Here is an 18545-nt window from a genome sequence, read left to right on the forward strand (position 1 = left end):
GTTCTGGGTCTCTTTCAACACTTCTCTCAAAAAGTTGATACTTGCAGAGGATTAACTGATGAACACATTGTCAAGAAATCACCAATTTATTATTTTTTAAAAGGTCTGAATTCCTTTCATTAAACGTAGGAAGCTCTGGTCTGCAAGTAACAGAAAATTCAACTCACCAGGATCATACAGTGAGGTGATTCATTCCATATAACAAATTCAGAGTTAGGGTGACTCCAGGGTGGTTAATTTAGTGACTTAACAATGTCCCCAGAAACCCAGGTTCTTTCCACCTTTTTATTAGAATATACCTGGTCTCCTAGCTCTATCCTCAAGCTTGCTTCCCTCATTACTGAAGAATGGATGTAGAAGTTCTATATGTGTCTCTCAAATGCAGACACAAGATCACCCATACTAACTCATTAACCTTCTTAATAACCCTATGAGTTTGTTACAATTATTACCTCCATTTTCAGATGAAGAAACAAAAGCATGGGATGTTAAACAAGTAGTTGAAGTTACACAGCCAGTAAGTGACAGAGCAGAATTTGAAACCCTATATGAGAAATGGTTTTCAGGACCTCATACCTGAAAACATTGTCCTCCCTAAAAAAATTTTAAAAGGCTTTTCTATATGGAGAAGATATGGAGAAGGTTAAATACATAATTGACTGTGTCTCCCCTCTTCTGTCTTCAGTGAATGTCTCATTTTTTTATTCACCTGTAATAGTTGTATCAAAGTTTGTGAGCTTTACTGCCCTTTATTTTTGTATTTTAAATGTTTATGGTATATTATGATCCAAATGATTTCTATTTATTGTAAGTCTTTATAAAAGTGACCTCAAATTCTCAGTAAAGTAGATAAGGAATGTACATATAATTCTCAAAATGAGACAGATTGCCATCTATTAGGGTCCACATGACACAGAAATGTTTAATTACTTTCAGATACATTCCAGTCTTGAGATTTTATTCCTTTAGTCTCCCTTACTCTCAGAGCTCTATATTATACATCCTTAGCATGAAAGCCCCATGTCATTGTTCCACTAAACGAAAATAAGAAAGGGAACTATATTACTCAGTGCATGGGGTTTCTGTCTTGAAAAATATTTCTCCTGGCCAAGGGCCTTAGACTCTCAGTAATAGAATGGCTAGTGCATAAGACTAATGACCCTGAGGAGAAAACTGGGATTTTTTGTATATTAAAATCTTTTAGGAAATTTTGAGCCTTCCAACTTGCAAATCAAGCAGTTTAGGAGCAAAGGAAACCATTTCATCTTGTGAATGTATTTTATTTCCCAAGCAGACAGAGGAGTCGTCCTGCTGAATGAGTCTCCCAGTTTGGCTTCTGAGCTCTGGGGAAAGCATCTACTCACATCTTTATGAACCAAAAGTAATCCTGAGAAAGGAATTCCTTTCTGCCTACTCCCAGGGGAAAGGTTATACTATCTGGTTGGAACTTTGGGAAAGATGTGACAATCTTCTCTTTAAACATGGTTTTCTCTTGGTTATAGAAGGATGCATGAAAAAAAATAACAAAACATCACAAACAACCTAGCAATGTGTTGTGTAAGATAAGTATGACAGGTTGATGTCAACATACTATAAGGACTAAATCTTTGGCTGAAACTTTCTCTGGAACTCATTTCTCAGGTTGATGCTGGGCAGAAGTCCAAGCTCCTCTCCATCAACAAGTTGGTTCCCCCTGTTCTTCTCCTTCTTCCCCAAGGAGTGCCTAGACACTATACTACAGTGTGGTACATGCAGTGCAGTGTATACCACACTGTAGTACATATTTACAGTATACATTTACTGCAGTATGAACGCAGGGATTCCAAACCGTTTTGTATATGAGAAAAGGGTGGCTCTAGAAAAGGACTTGGTAGCAGGATATTCCTTTGTTTGGGATGCTCAAGCTGCTTGCTTCTCCCTTCACCTGCCCGCCTCTCATACATCCCTTAATACTCAATTTAGGCACCTTATTCCTGTGTCAAGAACCTTTCTTGAATCCCTGCCCTTCCAGGATCCCTTCTATGTTGCCATGTGTGCCACTGTATGTACTTTATCTTCGCACTCACCCCATTGAAATTCATGTTTCCTTTTATATGACTGTTTCCACACTTCATCCTTCCAGACAAAATTTTCTGAGCTTTGGGATTTGTCTTACTCAGCTCTGTGCTAAGCTCATTTCAGACACCTAGTAGCTAGATTTTACAGCCTGTCAGCTAAAATTTTATTGAAAATTATCATGAGTTTCCTGTTGAAATTAGGAGAAAACATGAATCACTGGAGAGGTCTTCATATCATAATTCTAAGGTTCCTAGCTCTCTCTCTTCTTTAGGAGAAAGGTCTACTCTTTATTCCATCTCCCATCTTTTGTATGGGTTGAACAATTTGAAATGACACATTATACAGAATGGAGTGATCATACGTTTCTGTTTACTGGGTCAACCTCTCAGTTTGTCAAAATTCCTAAAGATTTACCCCCAAATTCTCACAAATGTGTTAATAAAAATGCATCATTAGTATCCAGAGTACCTGGTGTGTATATATATTTATATTGCCAATATTAATGTCAATCTCTGTAGAGATATTCTATTTTTGTTGAAAAACAACTACTGACAGTTCATTTCAAGATGACAAATGAATGCTGACATTTATATTTATAGGTTTATAAATCAGTTACAAGGTTAAAAGTGATTAATTTGAGTAATCAAAAAATCCACGCATATAATGAAAATATTCATTCGGAATAAGTACGTACCTAAGATAATTTTAAAAAGTACAAGTTGGATGGAGTGGGAGAATTAAAAATGCAAAGTACTCACATTAGTTTATCTATAACCTATAAGGTTCTATAAACTATCAGTTTTTTGATTGCTAGGAAGGTACTCAAGTTCAATGTTAGTTCTGTCCCCATCACCATCACCCCCGCACTCTAGTATGTAGCTTAGAAAATCACACTTTAATAAATATATATTAGGAAGAATATTTTCGCTACTAATTAAGCCAAAGGACTAAACTTCCTGTGTCAAATCATACTTTTAAGGTTATATATGTGTGTCTCTATAATGTTTCACCTGAGTCTTTGGCTCTATCAACCCCAAGAAATTGAGTGTATCTTCAGACCTATTAAGTCCAAAGCTCATTTGAATCACTACTAAAGTGATCCCAGCCTCAGCCTTGGTTATTGAGGATTGAGATATTGAAGAGATTCGGTTGTCCTCAAAACCCCCTTAAAATCTTTAGTTCTTTTAGGAAGCACTGCTCAAATCATCAAAATAGTGTTGAAGAACTCCACAGAAGATTGAGCTTCGGTACAATGGACTTGGTTAACTTTAGCCCTCTAGTTTGCAACATTTCTTATTCTCTGTTATGACTTTTCCTCAGTGGTCGGACAAAATTTCTGCAAATAAATGTAAGTAGTATTCTAAGCAGGCAGGTTTCTGTAAACCACATCCCCCCCTACCATCCTGGACAATAACTCAGTACTGCTGCCCTCTCAGGTAACATTCCCATCGGGCTTTTTCTGCCCGAGCCTCCCTACCGCCAACTCCCACCCACACACATTCAAGAATCCAAAACTTTGCCCAACTTGTGTTCTCCGTTTAAAATCCTAGCTCTTTTCTTTCCTTGGCAAGATTTTATGCATCCTTTAAGATTTATCTTAAATATAACATTTTACCAAAAAACTCTCTAAATTTCTCCTGGTGGAATGTTTCAAGATTTGCTATCTCTCAGGATACATTAGGTTATGCTAGAGTAACAAATGATGCTGAAATCTCAACAGTTCCTCACAAGAAACTTTTATTTATCATCACAACATGCATCCACCATGGGTCACCTGGGTTCTCTGCTCCCTGCTAGCGCTCTTCTCACTCCACACCGATTATCTGTAACAGAGTTGGCAAACTAGTGGGGCAAATCTGACCTATCACCTGTGTTTTCTTTTTTATTTATTTTTTTGTGGCCAATGATCTAAGAATGCCTTAAAATTTTTTAATGGCTAGAGTTAAAAAAAAAAAAAGAATATGCAGCAGAGCCTATGTGTTGCCTGCAAACTCTAAAATATTTACTATTTGGTCATTTATAGACAAAGGGAGAGAGTATGACAAAGCTTGGGCAGGCTCTTAAAGCTTTTATCTAGAAGTAAACACTTCATTGGCTAAAGCAAACCATGTGGCCCAACCTGACATAGGGGTTGGGAAAATATAATCCTTCTCATAGAAGGATAAGATATGAGTAAATAAAAGTACAGTCTACCCCACCTTCCAATATATACTTATGTTTCTTTATTTTGACAATTTTCTTTGTTTTTATCTCTAGTCTTTTGAGGTTCGGTTTAGCTGTTCTACAGGCTCTACAGAGTTTCCTCAAACTGTTTATAGTAATTTTTTAAAATCATGTTAATCATGGTGACTGACATTTGCTGGGTGTTATGTCTATTTTGGCTCCTAGCTTGTGAGCCCCTCTTGGTAGCTCCAGCATTTAGTCTATTGCCTACTACATAATAGATTCTCAATACATGTTCATCAAGTGAATAAATAATTACCACCATACTCTTTCTTACTGAATAGAGAAGAAGATAATTGATGTGAAGAACCTGACAAGTAGGAAAGACAGTATCATGTTTTCTAAGATTTATTGGGCATGCAGTCCCAGACTTCTGGTTAAATGATAAATGATGTGATGGAGCACCGTATTAGAGACTAATATGGGGAGGATGTTGTATTCAGTGGTTCAGAATAGGTTTGGGAGTCTGAGAAGCCTAGATTTGAATCCTATTCTAGTCTACCAGTTACCAGTTTTGTGACAACAACAGCTAATATTTATGTTTAAGATAAACTGTCTCATTCAAACTATGAAACAATCCCTTGAGATGTAGAAACTGAGCCTCCAAGAGACAGAAGTTTGGCCCAAATCCCATGTGTCTCACCTGTCAGCTGGATGCCAGACCCCAACCCCTTAGCTACACCAAACTTGGGATTGTCATTTAATCTTTTGAAAACTCAGTCTACTTCTCCACAAAATGAGGAAAATGAGATATCTACTCCTCATGGCTATGAAGACATGGTGAGAAATTGTTTGTAAACTGCTAACATTTATGAAAAGGTGAATGTTAGCTATTCTGAAGGTAAGAATAAAGAGATTACCCTACTTCATCTAGCACATCATGGCCTATATTTGAGCTGTGGGGAATGCAGCCTGGCTTCTCCAAGCTATTTAGGATTCTCTATATTGATCTTGGTTGGAGCTTGGATTCGGCTCTCCACACCCTTTCCCACTGCCTAGATCTGAAAAAGCCATAGGCTATATAGTACCATAGTTAAAGTTTATTTCCATGGAGAACATTTCAATAAAATGTCAAGGAGCACATGGAGAAGTGATGAATACTAAATATCTCTGTCACAGTGCCTAATTATAAGTGTCCTAGGAGTCAAACCTAAAGCACTCTGCTGTAAGAAAGAACTAAGACCAAACCTATTTTTATTCTATATACTATAGGTTCTAGGCATATTATATATGAACTTAATCATAATAGTAATAGTAGTAGTAACAGTAGTAGTAAGAGTTAAGATTTAATGGAGGGAGGGGGTTGAACAAGGGATGGAGTGGGAGGCTGGGGTTAGCTGATGTAAGCTTTTATAAACAGAATGGATAAACAACAAGGTCCCACTGTATAGCACAGGAAACTATATTCAATATCATATGATAAACTGTAATGGAAAAGAATATTTTAAAAAGAATATATATATATACATAAAACTGAATCACTTTTCTGTACAGCAATAATTAACGCATTGTAAACCAACTATACTTCAATAAAAAAAATTTTTTAAAAGATTGAATGAATTGTTAACCATATACCAGACAATGTGGTTTATACTGAGTATCTTACAAAACTCCTTTACAAAGATATTGTAAATGTCCTCAATATTACAGAATTATAGGTAAGAGAGGCATAGAGAGGTGTGTCTGGAACTGAAATAGAGGAGAAGAAATTTTAGAGTTTGGAGTAGAAAATGTTAAAAGGCTCAGAAACAACACATGAAAATGGGGAATAAGTATTGGTGACAATCTTACCAATATCTAGGAAAGAATCAAGTCTCACAACAAAATCTGGAAGAAGTCTAAGTCCCAGACTTTTTATTATCAGAAAAAAAATTTCAAAACCAAATTTTCCCTATCTTGTGTCTTCATAATTTTGCTTGCTTTAGACCTAATGATTTATGATCTCACAACGAATGGGAAATTTTTATGACAAGCTCTATTTCTCTACATCACTGCAACTCCCATCAAACACGTTCAAGCCTTTCTCTGTAGACCACCTGCCTGACCAAAGTCTAAATCTGCATTGATTCCCTGGGATACAGGAATTATTATTGTTAATTCCCTTAATGAGCATATGGAAAATTTTTTAAGATCAATTTTTACTCAGCGAGATATAATTCGATCATTTCCCCTTTCTATATTTTACTTACCAGAGCTATATGTCTTATATAGGAACAAATCATTTATTAGGTATCTATTAAAAGTCTTGATTTTTCTGTTCCTCCCAAAAAGGAGAGTACAATGGAATGCACCATAAAATATAGCTTTTGTTTTACTTTAACGTTTTACTATTTGCTTTGATTTTCAACAACCAAATAGTTTTGGATAGAATTTTAGAATGGGGTAAGAGAATTGCCAGATGCCCTTATTTTGGGAAAAAAAAGTAACTGAACGCATGTAATTATCTAAGATATAGTTAATAAATAGCTGAATCAACCCTGTGTAAACAGAATATTGAAGTCCCCACCCTACACGTACCCACACACGCATTTATATGCTTGAACATAATAAAATAAGTTTACATTCATACAGCCAAACTATAAAATCAACACTTAATGGATTGGAACAAAAAAAATGTATGATGTGGCATTAAATAAAAAAGAATTTTTTTTAGGCTACCACCTGATTCGATACAACATTTCTAAAGAGAGCTATGCCCAAAGGAAACCATAAACAAAATGAAAAGACAACCTAAGGAATGGAAGAAAATATTTGCAAACGATGCGACCGACAAGAGATTAATTTCCAAAATATACAAACAGCTTATACAACTCAGTATCAAAAAAACAAACAACCCAACCAAAAAATGGGCAGAAGACCTAAATAAATATTTCTCCAAAGAAGACATATAAATGGACAACAGGCACATGAAAAGATGCTCAACATCACTAATTAGTAGAGAAATGCAAATCAAAACTACACTGGTCAGGATGGCCATCATCAAAAAGTCTACAAATGCTGGAGAGGGTGTGGAAAAAAAGGAACCCTCTTGCACTGTTGGTGGGAATGTAAATTGGGGTGGCCACTATGGAGAACAGTATGGAGGTTCCTTAAAAAACTAAAAATAGAATTACCATATGATCCAGCAATCCCACTCCTGGGCATATATCCAGAGAAAACTCTATTTGAAAAGATGCATGTCCCTGGTGTTCATAGCAGCACTATTTACAATAGCCAAGACATGGAAGCAACCTAAATGTCCATTGACAGATGAATGGATAAAGAAGTGGTATATGAATAGAATGAATACTACTCAGTCACAAAAAAGAACAAAATGCCATTTGCAGCAACATGGAGTGACCTAGAGATGATCACATATAAGTGAGGTAAGTCTGAGAGAGAGAGACAAATACCATATGATATCACTTACATGTGGAATCTAAAATGTGATACAAATGAACTTATTTACAAAACAGAAACAGACTCACAGACATAGAGAACAGACTTATGGTTACCAAAGGGGGGGGGGGAAGATTAATTAGGAGTTTGGGATTAGCAGATATAAACTACTATATATAAAATAGATAAAGAACAAGGTCCTACTGTATATCACAGGGAACTATATTCAATATCTTGTAGCAAACTATAATGGAAAAGAATATGAAAAAAACATATATAGGTATAACTGAATCACTTGGCTGTACACCGGAAATTAACACAGCATTGTAAACTAACTATACTTCAATAAAATTTTTTTTAATTTAAAAAAAAAGGTGTTTGTTAATATTAGTTTCAGTTTCATCTCTCAGAGGCCCGACATGAATTTTTACAATTGATTTAAAAATTCAGTAATCCCCTAGAAGAAGGCTTTTATATTAGATTGTTTCTTAGTACCTGTGAGTACTAAGTGTTAACTTCACCAGTACCATCCCACCCTTGCCGATTTTGAAGGGAGTTGAAACTTCCCTGTTGCTTTGAGGACGCTCCACCTTACAAAAGATGTTTTCAGCAGGTAATGAGCCAAATTCGTTTTTCTTATCAAAGGCTACATCACATCTCTCCTGAGGCTGACAATTGGGAGTGTCTTCAAAATGGGCTGCACATCTGTGGTGCCGGATCACCTCGAAGCTCAGCAGTTTGTCTTTTGAAGGAGACAAACTGTGCTTCAAGATGTACCCAGACAACGTTTTTGTTTTCCTACCTTCCTAAAACACTGAAAAGAAGAAAATATTTTTGTGTCCTTTTGCCTGGTTAAAAAACCGAGATATTTACTTTCCTTTAACTGAACTTGATTCAGTGTAATGGAGGTGCTTCTAACTCAGCTCTGCATCTCACTTTGAAAAAAGAGACCCGAGTTTACTGTTGCAAGGCTGTCTTGTTTCATGATACTGACTCGTGTGTTAGCAAAAGTAGTCATAATTGAATAACAAGTAGTTATTTATCAAGTTACTTGTTTCTCACTCTTCCACTGAAATCATTTTCCAATAAGAAAATATTTTAGCCTCTTTTAATTTCTAGCATGATAGATATAACATATACTTTAAAGGTCAAATATTTATAAAATGTAAATGAGTACGGGGGGTCAACCTCTCCTGATGTTATAGGGTGTGCATTATGGAAAAAACCAAGCTATTTAACATTTTAAATTATATATACTTTTATATATGTACATATTGTAATTATATATACCTTTATATATGTAAATATATATATATTTGAGAGATAGATGATAGATAGTGATATATATGAGGACCTCATCCTTCCTGAATATTAACAGGTCCAGACAGTGCAGAAGGGAGTCAACACAATTCTTTTTCTTTTCTACTGCTTCTCTGTAGGAGGAGTAACTACTATAAAACTGTATCCAAAGCCTAGATGACATTTTAGTATTTATTGGGTCTAACTGAATCTGCTGATTTAGCTTCTAAGGTCCATGCACAGTTTGTATTGTGGGTGCTTGTAATACAGAGCAATGGGTATCACATCCCATGATGCTACCGTGTATCTGCAGTATAAGAACCATTCCAGTGTTGGAGTGGGGAAGGAAACCCAGTGACCCTGGCCCTCAGGATAGAGCTGTCATCCTTTATCAGATATTAATCAAACCAAACACCGCCTCTATAATATGGGATCTGGTGATGCACTGAATGGGTTTTCTGCTCTTACTTGACATTAAGAAAGGAGGGTAGTTATGTATGTTCATATGTGATGGCTGTTCTTGTCTTGGAAACACCAAGCCTAGAGTTCTCCAAGGAGTTTGAATTTGCCTCCTGCTTCCTTTTGGGGAAAAAATTTTGGAAACATCAACCAAACCTAATGGGGATTCTTGGGCATGATTCACTAGATAATTAACAGTCATTTCATTTACCCCTCATTACAGAGATCTCTAAATCATATATTAGCCCATCTATTCTCCTATGAAACACTAACTTGGGCTGATTAAAAAAAAAGCATTTGGGTGAGTTAAAGAAATATTTTCTGTGAGAAAAAACGTCAATTTGAACTTTTGTTTAAGAAAACCCAGAAATATACATGGAAGGGTTTTCTTTTTAGAAGTTAGACCAAATCTGACATGTATGCTTTTAACTGTGTAAGGTAAAGGATATGGGCCAGAGGGATGTAATGACAACTACATTTATAAATATGATTCCTCTTTCTTCCCACCCTACCTCCAACTGAGAGCTTTAGGTGTATTTTTAGTTCTTAAGTAGTCAAAACAGTAGAAAAGCTGGGTTTTCATACTAGATCAAATATATCAAGGTGTCTCACAACCTAAGTTTACAGCCTAACTGTCTGTGGATGGATTGCAGGATTTCTGAAACTTCAGACTGCCTGAGAAAGATTGTGTGATTGTCTATCCAAACCACTTTTATGAAGAAACTTTTATCAGTTTATCAAAGTTTCTGTTATTCAGAAATAGTTATAACCATTGACACACTAGCAAACATTCATATCAATCACTGTGCCAATTCCCCAGAGGATGAAGAGACTCTTATAAAAGGGCTGGGGAACTAGACCTATAGACTCTATTTATAGAATGTATTCACTTGATGATAAACTTCAGTTAATGCATTTGAATTATTATCAATTTATAAATATTCACTTCTTTGGATCTTGGTACTCTGAGTCTTGCCAGGTATGGAGATCAAGTCCAGGGGCCCCCCTACACAGGAATCCCCAGAGAGATCAGCCATGGACATCTCATCTTTCCAAAGTGCCGATCACTCATTGTTGGGCAACTTGAATTGCTATCAAGCCTCCCTCATGTGACAATGCACTTCCTTATCTGTTTCCTATGAAATTGTGATGAGAACAGAAGTTATCCTTCGCAGGGAATCGCTCCCAATTTGCCAAAGTTCAGATTTTCTTAGCTGTGACATTTGTTAGTGAAAAGAAAGTTTAGACTGCATATCTGGCAACCATCTGTGATTAGCTAATTGAATTGTTCCAAGGCACCTGTTGCCACCCTCAGCAGGATTTTCAGCATGAATGACTGTGCCTCCCTTCAAGCTAGTCTTGACCTATAGTTGCCTCTATTAACTTTTTTTCTTTCTTTCTTTTTTTTTTTTTTTTTTTTTTGCGGTAGGCGGGCCTCTCACTGTTGTGGCCTTTCCCGATGTGGAGCGCAGGCCCAGAGGCCATGGCTCATGGGCCCAGCCGCTCTGCGGCATGTGGGATCTTCCCGGACCGGGGCACGAACCCGTGTCCCCTGCATCGGCAGGCGGACTCTCAACCACTGCGCCACCAGGGAAGGCCTCCCTCTCATCTTCTTAAACACACGCTTGCTTCTCCAAGCATAAGACATTTTCAGACTCAAGTCATCTGACTGGACCTCGGTAAAATTTCCCTCTCTAATTCTCTTTAGAAACCTGTGAGTAAGGTGTCGCTGACATACCTAAAGAGAAGGGCATTCATTTCTGGCCTTCCTGTTTAATTGCCTTTCTTCCCTTTATCCTGAATTTTGGCATGTATCTATTTAGAATGAAGCCCGACGGGTAATGAAGCTTTGCATGCACCAGACATGTTCTGTAAATATTGTTCCTATAAAGAGTAGTTATTTATTCTTTGAAACCAGCCATCCAATAATGTAGATATGCATTATTACTGAACGGACACGCTGAAATTCCCTGGAGTTTGACCAAATGAAAACAGGTTGCACTGGCGCCTCAAATCCTAGCAGTGGTTAAAAACTGCATTTTCATGCAAACATAAATTACAAATGGAATTATAATAACTGATTACCCCCCCAAATGCACACAAATCATCTATAATCCTGCCCTGGGGCGCTGTGGAGTTGGCTCATTGCATATGCTCACAGTAGTTGTCAGTCTATTCAATCACCGCTACTTCCCATGGCAAAGTGTACAGGGGCATTTAGAAAACCAGTACGTCTCTATTTCCTAATCTACTATTAGGGTGTAGAATCGTCAGTGCAGAGCACTGCTGCTATCCCAATAGGAATAATCCTGAGTGTGTATCTAAGTTTTATTCATCTTCAATTTCAATTTTGACAGAATTTCATGCTGCTGGATGATGTTACATTGACAGCTGAGAGATAATTTCCATTTTTAATCCTGAGAACAAGAGCCACTTGGGAAGTGACTATAAACGTCCTCTGGGTGTCCCAGAGATACGCCTCCTCCCTGTGCTTGAAGGAACACACCTCTGGGAAGGAAACAACTTTGATCAGTAAGTCTCTTTGGAAAACATTAAGAGAAACAGATTTCAGTGATTCCCTCATGAGTCAGGGGTTCTGAGATAAAGTAAGCCCTTCCATTTCCAAATCAGCTTTCAAGTGGCAGCAACTCTGTCATTACTCCCTGGCAATAGTTTTCAGTGAAGAACTGAGGAGAGGGTCATGTTTCCAAACAAGCCTTTCTTTTCTTTCAATATCATCATGTAAATTGTGTGGGATAAAAGACCTTTTTGTAATGAAGGTGTGTCATCAGCTGTCTTATTTCCAGCACTTCTCTCACCTGGCTGTACCTGGTGGCTGTCCTGTTAAAGATGCTGGCCAAGCTGGCTTGATGCCTTCACTCTTTAGGACTGGAGTGCTCTTCTTGGGTTCATCCTCCTGACCTTCCTCATTTACTTAAGGACAAAAGCTTTATCCTGTAACCAAAACATGTTCCCAGGTCAGACCTCCTGAGGCTCCTGAAGATGTTTTGCTGATAGTACAGAGGCCATTTCCCTCCTTTTCTGGACCATAGGGAGACAGGTTCCTTTTCCTATGAAATGAATTGTTGGCTTCTCATTCTTTCTCTCCATTAATTAGTGGCCCATCACCTAAGCTATTACATGCATATATATAAATATACATATATATAGTTTATGTCAGGTATTACTAAATACATGTACACACAAGACTGGTCCTTAAGGGCTAAGATGTCTTTATATTTTTCTTCTTATATATACACACGTATATATGCATACATAATATATGTCATATGTATTTGTCATATATGCTATATATTAAATATACATATATCTGTCATGTACAGAATATATATACATATGAATATATACATATACATACGTGTGTGTGTGAGTCTAGAGATCTTCAAAGGCTAGGACTTCTTGTTCATCCTAGTGTCCCAGTATCTAACACTGTGAATGACATATAAGTAAAGTCAATCAATAAGATCGGTAAACACCTGACGAACTGAACAGAGCTGAACTAGGCACCGTCACCTCTCATTTCCACTAGCAGATTTTTACTTATATGTGTCTAAGTGTCTTAGAACACTTTTTTCCTGTGTGGTGGATTGGGTCTCCTGATGGAGGACATTGGTGTTCTTTGGTCAACTTTCTTGACTCACCTGATCCCATGAACAGCGCTTGGGTATCAAACCAATTGTGTGATAACGCAGGACCTTCTCACAGTGACGCTAAACTCTGCAGTCTCATTTGGAGGTGGTTCCCTTTCTTGCTCTGAAAAACAACCACCTATATCCTCATGTCCATGCTCTTGAGGATATGGGGAGGGGGGAAGGGTAAGCTGGGACAACGTGAGAGAATGGCATGGACATATCTACACTACCAAAAGTAAAATAGATAGTTAGTGGGAAGCAGCCGCATAGCACAGGGAGATCAGCTTGGTGGTTTGTGACCACCTAGAGGGGTAGGATAGGGAGGGTGGGAGGGAGATGCAAGAGGGAGGGGATATGGGGACATGTGTGTATGTATAACGGATTCACTGTTATAAAGCAGAAACTAACACACCGTTGTAAAGCCATTATACTCCAATAAAGATGTTAAAAAAAAAAAAAAGAAAAACAACAACCTTTCTTACTTCTTTTAACTCTTTAACGGGCCAAACTCTCCCTGTTCCAGGCTTTTTAATATGTGTTTTCTCTCCTTGAAACCCTCTTACCCACCTTCTTTGTCATCAAAGAGCTACTCATACTTTCTTCTAGGAGAAAGACCTCTTACATCATAGTTGCAAATTATTAACTATTTATATTATATCTTAATCTTTGGAATCTATGTCCCCAGTTCAAGTCCTGAAATAAAGCATGTACTTCAAAATTTGTTGAAAAAAAATGTATCACCAAAAAACAAACAAAAAAAGAGGCCCCAAATAACAGGCCAGTGGCAAGAGGACAGATTTGACTGGTGATGGCCTGAAAGCAGGGACTCAGATATAGAAAGAGGGTTAGGGCCAAAAAGGAGTCAAGCAAGGATTCCAACCCTCAGTCTCCCCAGCAGAAACCCCTAGTTGGGAATTTTTCTACCATCTTACCCCAGAGGTCTGTAAGTTCCCTCCTTAGAAAACTGGAAGGAGAGGGGAACAGGAGTGGGAGTGAGTGCCAGTGGGAGATGAGAAAAGAAGCAAAATTCAGCTCTATATTCAGTATCTATATAGTGTCATTCTGAGCACTACTACTAGGATAGCCTCCAGATAAACCCTGAGAGTCATCCCCTCAGCCTCATTTTCTGTCCCTCTGGCTCCAAACGGGCCTGCAAGTGGAAGGGGAAGAAAATGGATTAGTCTGAAGATGGGCTGTGGAATCTGAACTAAAGGGTTTGAATCCTAGATCTCCCACCTACTAGCTGTGTGTTTGGACATGTTATTTAATCTATTGTTCATAATAAAAGAAGGATAAAAACATTGCCTACCTCACAAGTTTCTGGGAGGATTAAATGATTTGAATCAGGTAAAGCCCTTGGTGTTAACTGGGAGTTTGCTACCTTTTAAAGATGCTCAGTGGCAGTTTCTATATGCAGAAAAGATTACTACGAAGTTGCGCTGGGGTTAAAGATATAAATTTAAAAATAGTTTTCCTTAAACTTTTAAGTCTAATTTATGAGTCTTATAATCTATTTATAAATCAAACAAATTTAATCAGCACTTTTCATTTAAATCTTGATCTCACAACTCAGTCAAACATTCAGAAACTTTGAAATTTCATTAACACAGTATATTTAATGACTTTTAAAGCTTTGCAATTCCACATGAACAAATAAATATTCCTAAATATTTATACAAGTCCGGTAAATCTAATAAACTAAACCTATCAATATCGTAAACACTAAATTCCCAAACATGTTTTGACACTGTTTACAAGTATAGTAAAAATTCAACTTAGAATCAGAAATTTAAACCAGGGCCAAATATATATTTTAAACTCCAATCACATATTTGACATATTAATTCAAAACAAGTTATGTCATCCCAAACAATATCAGGGGTCACTTTTTCAAGTATTGTTTAGAACCAACGCTTCAGCCTGTTAAGTAAGATCTCAATAATCAGGAGGCAACTCTGCTTGACAGGCTCAGCCTTTTCATATAGGTGCTGTGTTACAGCCTTCCAAAGAGGTACTTCACAGCCTTTGCCCATTGGATTCAAGTTACACATTACCTAATTTTCAAATTACTTGAGTCAGTAATCCCTACTCAGGTGGTGATACTACTTGAGTGGATTACATCAATCTATTTATTGCTCATTCTCTTCTGAATCCTTATCACATTCTTTTCATCTGTCGTACTAGGCTTTACATTTAAGCCACATCTAATTGGATTACGTGAGTCACAAGACTGCTCTGGGGTCACAACTTTATAAAAGGCACAAGAAATACTCAAGGAATGATAGCTGTTCTTATTAGATTATCAATATTGCCATTTTCTTTTTTCTTGGAATTAGTTTGATTAATCTAGGCTTCTCTTGGTAACATTTAGGTCAGTGGTTCTGAAATTCTAGCATGAGATCAGAATCACCTGGGGGGGCTTATTAAACCATAGATTGCTGGGACCCACCCCCGGTTTCTAATTCAGTATGTGTAGGGTAGGGTCTGAGAATATGCATTTCTAATAAATTCCCAGATGATGATATTGCTGGTCCAGGGGCCACACTCTGAGAATCACTGCCTTAGATTATATCCAGGATAGTGAATCTTTTTACATTTTTCCCACTTATGCCCTACATCCCAGCCTTGTTGAAAAACATCAATCACTTCAGTCAGTGAGGTATTACACTTCGTGTTAGGTATTGTGCTGAGTTCCAGGGATACTAGAATTAAGTAGGCATTAATTAATTCACACATTTTCATGGCATGCATAGATAGAGATTACAAAGTGCTCCTAGAATCCATGGAGGGGAGATCACAAGAGCACGACATAAAAGCTAATTTTGAAGTAAGATCTAAAAGGCAGCTAAGAATTTAGCAAATGACAAATTGATAGGGACACAGGCAGGGATGGGGGAAGATAGGCATGGGGACAGGGGAGACTGTTTCCACAGAGGCTCATGGATGAGAGAAAACAAAGGTATTAGATGACTCTTTCTTTGAGTCTTAAGCCCAGAAGCATCTAAAAGCAGAATTATGTTTTAAAGAATTTTAACTTGATCATCTGTTTTAAAATGTGTGATAATTGAAGAACGCCTCACTAGAGTGCGAGGCACACGGTGATGGTGTGATTTGCAGGGCTATGGGTGGTTGACAGAAAGCAAACTGCCAGGTATTTCTCCAGCAAAGATGGGTTTGCTTGAGATCAGCAGAGAACTGAAATTCAGGGTCTGCAACCACGGAGAGTCATGTGCAAGTCCCTGCAGAGCAAGGGAAGGAGAACACTTTTGTAGGGGAGAAAGGAAGGAAGTTGGGAGAGTCCATGAGTCCTTGCCAGGAAAGAAGAGGAGTCTTTCTTCCTCCTGTTGGGGTCTGTGGCTGTAGCAGGGACTGAGAGCTCCTTCTAGTCTCCCCAACTCTATCTAATCGGGGTCTCTGTTTATCAAACCCATTTCCTTCTGGTCCTGGGCACAGGACTGTTCTGAATCTCCTAGTCTCCTTTCACTTCACTATGTGAAAAATTCTAGCCAGTAGAATGTGCCTAGAAGGGATACGTTCTGCTTCCAGGTCTGGCCCATTAAAACCTACCTTCGAGTCCTCTCTTCCCCTGGCTGTCAGCAGGATGTCAGTGCTCAGAAAACTTAGAAACCTTGGGTTAATAATGAAAAAAAATCTGTAACAGCCTGAATACCTGAATGATTGCTTGGTCCCTCCTACCTATAGGGGCTAGAAATAAATTGTCATTGTCTTAAACTACGGAAATTTCATAATTTGTCTGTGATAGTACCTAGCATTACTATAACTAATAGAGTGACTATGTCTTTTTATTTACTTATTTTTTTTTAGTAATGATCCTCTTTTAAAATTAAGGTCTGGAAAAACTTCTACTCCAGAATAGACCATACCCAAGATAATCCTAAATACTATAGTTAGAATGTCTAGGATATTCACATCATAAAGATGGTTGTGAAGAAGCGTCCTTGTAACTGGTGCTAACGACCTAATTATTTGTTTAAGTGTCTCCTTTGGTAGGATATAAACCTTAGGTGTGCAAGGCTGTTTCTTATTTTATTTAGAGTGTCTGGCATAGTGGCTGTCATATATAGGTGATTAACACATATTTATAAAATGAATCAAGTACTGGATCAGCGAAGTGGAGATGTAAGCAGAAACCCAACCAATAAAGATCTTAAGTTGTAAGAGAACTTGGACTCGACCCTGGGGCAATAGGAAGCCACTGAAAGATTTAAGAAAGGAGAGATAGTAATCAGATTTTACCTTTGGAAAGATCATTGTAGTCAAAAAGATTTTCCACCTGAAAAAGTTGAAAACTGAAATTAGGAAGATCAGTTTGGAGGCTCTTATAATTTTGGTAAGGATGACTGTGCTATATATCAGTGGCCCTGTGAATGGAAATCCATTTGAGATATATCTAGAAGGAAGACTTGACAGAATTAGATGACTGCCTAAAATTGTGTGGGGGGATGAAACTGAGCAGGACCATGTGGGGCTCCTGGGCATGGAAGCCCTTCTGTCCCCCATTTCTTGTAGGGAACAGACTGTAGCCTCTATGACCTTCCCTGAGTTCCAAAGGGCAAGTTCAAACAGTTGCTAATCAGGGAAGGGAGGGGATGCAGAGACAAGGGAGGAGAAGCCACGAAACAATAGTGTAGCCTTGGGACAGGATCCTGATTCTGCATTGAGTGATACATATAACAATATCTTTGAGCTCTTCTGCAGAACTAAAACCCCCAACAGATGGAAGATGTTAACTACTTGATGAAGCGTTCTTCATTCCAGAGAGAAGGTAAGTTTGATAACCTTGAGAACCACAGTCACTCATCAAGAGGCCACCTGAGGCCAGATGAAAGGAATGCAGGTCCTACACACACCCTGATCCTTATCGGCAATCCCACCCTTGAACCACTGCTACAAAACTCCAAATCCCCCCCCACCCCGGGGTTGGGACACAAAATTTTCAGGGCATTAGCCTGCTGACTCCCCCTTTGCCTGGCAAAGCAATAAAGCTGTTCTTTTCTACTTCACCCAAAACTCTGTCTCTGAGATTCCATTTGGCACCAGTGCACAGAGGCCGAGTTTCAGCATTAGGGGTGGGGGGCAGTAGAATGAGCGAGTGGAAGGATTTCTACATTTCTCTACCCAAAGCTAATTGAACACAGAGTCTCTCTTAACATCTGGTCCCCAGTGCCCATCATAAAGCCTGTGTCAGAGTAGGAACTCAAAAGTGAATGTGCTTATGAAGGAGTGAATGAATGAGTGAAACAAGAGAAATTTTGAAGGGCACAGGATTGAAACCAACGAATAACATTTGCTTTCCTACAGTTTCTGTTTGAGATTTGCGTCCTGCAGCTAGCACAGATGGCCCTGAGATTGCAATTCTCTTTACATATTTACTCTGTTCCCACTTGTTCTCACTCTCTCCCCACGCCCACCCTACCCCCCACCAGGAATGGTCATGAATCACAAATAACTCCA

The 18545-nt window shown here is 38.2% G+C and overlaps 1 long non-coding RNA gene across 1 annotated transcript; it reads right to left on the minus strand.

Moving 5' to 3' along the window:
• Nucleotides 1–12013: 12013 nt before the first annotated feature.
• Nucleotides 12014–17362, minus strand: LOC307175780. The gene is made up of 3 exons (XR_013824481.1): nucleotides 17328–17362; nucleotides 13080–13191; nucleotides 12014–12372 (listed from the first exon to the last, which is right to left on the minus strand). It is a non-coding gene; the product is annotated as an uncharacterized lncRNA (long non-coding RNA).
• Between the last annotated feature and the right edge of the window lie 1183 nt (nucleotides 17363–18545).

Source organism: Stenella coeruleoalba, assembly GCF_951394435.1.
Source record: "Stenella coeruleoalba genome assembly, chromosome: 17".
Classification (NCBI taxonomy): domain Eukaryota; kingdom Metazoa; phylum Chordata; class Mammalia; order Artiodactyla; family Delphinidae; genus Stenella; species Stenella coeruleoalba.